General features: G+C 71.5%; 1 protein-coding gene across 1 annotated transcript in view; it reads right to left on the reverse strand.

Annotated features, from left to right (window-relative positions):
• LOC101623468 (collagen alpha-1(XI) chain-like) overlaps positions 1 to 1,287 on the reverse strand; it is a gene marked incomplete at its 5' end in the record, with an annotated part of 28,152 nt that overhangs the window by 21,695 nt on the left and 5,170 nt on the right. The gene's annotated exons all lie outside the window — the stretch shown is intronic.

The raw sequence follows: 1,287 nt of genomic DNA on the forward strand, positions 1-1,287 counted from the left end.
GCGCTGACTCTCAGAGGCTTGTAGGATTTCGGGGTGTGCAGGGCCGAGGTGGGTATGGTGGGGGGGTGGCCCGGTCAGGGGGTTTGCAGGGCAGCCGTGCCCCTCCCCCCACCAGGCCGCCCGGCCTCCGCGCCAGCCTGCGGGCTCCTGTCCTTCTGGGGCCACGGTGGCCAGCGGCACCGCCCACCCCTGACACGGCGACCCCTCTTGGCACGCTGGTCCAGACAGGAGCTGGCGCTGACTCTCAGAGGCTTGTAGGATTTCGGGGTGTGCAGGGCCGAGCGCAGAGGTGGGTATGGTGTGGGGGTGGCCCGGTCAGGGGGTTTGCAGGGCAGCGGTGGGGGCCACTGAAGTGGGCAGGTAGGAAGAGGGTCTGTTCCTTCCTGTGGCTGTCCACCACGGCACCCCGAGTCCGGCCGGGTGGAGCCCATGGCCAGGTCTCTGGGGCCCTGACCCGCCCGCATGTGGGGGTGAGGCTGTCCTGGGCGGGCAGTCCAGCCAGCACCAGGCATGGCCAAGCGGTACTCACAGGCGCTCCTTTCTCCCCGGCTGGCCCTGGAGGTCCCTGGGGTCCGGGTCTCCCTGGAATTCCGATGGGCCCAGCAGCACCTGCCGGGCCTCTCTCCCCCGGAGAGCCCTGGGCGGGGCGAGAGGGGTCAGAGGCCGATGTGGCCCCCAAATTGCCGCCCACGACACCTAAGGCTCCCAGCGCCTGGCTCAGCCTGGGCTTCAGGGTGCCGTGTCGGGCCCCTCTAGCGCTCCCACTCCCATAATCCCAGGCCCGCGTCCGCCGCCAGCGTCTGGGGACACCTCGCAAGTGCGTCTGGACTCCTCCAGGGGCCCGCCCTGGCCCATCCGCGGGGTCGTGGGGCCGCGGCCCTGCCCTGGGCGGCATGTGCTCTGGCGAAGGGCCCAGGGCTGAGGCTCAGGCCTCGGCCTGAGTGCTCCCGCGGCAGGAGCCGCGCTTTTCACTGGACAGCAGGAAAGACCCCCAGGCCCCCCCACCATGCGGCCCACACCAGCGGGCGGGTGCAGGACCTCTCTGTGCCCTCAGGCGGCCACACCTCCACGTAGCCAGGGACCGGCATGGGGCTCTCTGGCACGGCCCCTCTCACCCCGGGGCTGGGGGCCCAGGCCCTGAGCCTGCCCACTCACCGCGGGGCCTGGAGGGCCAGGGGGCCCCTCGCTGCCCTTCAGTCCAAGTGCCCCCTGCAAAGTGATGAGAACTAGGTGAGAGGCAGTGTGGTGCTCACCCTGGCCAGCCCACCCGCTGGCTCCACCCCTCCC

This window comes from Condylura cristata, unplaced genomic scaffold, assembly GCF_000260355.1.
Source record: "Condylura cristata isolate star-nosed mole 26May11 unplaced genomic scaffold, ConCri1.0 scaffold00006, whole genome shotgun sequence".
In the NCBI taxonomy this organism is placed as follows: domain Eukaryota; kingdom Metazoa; phylum Chordata; class Mammalia; order Eulipotyphla; family Talpidae; genus Condylura; species Condylura cristata.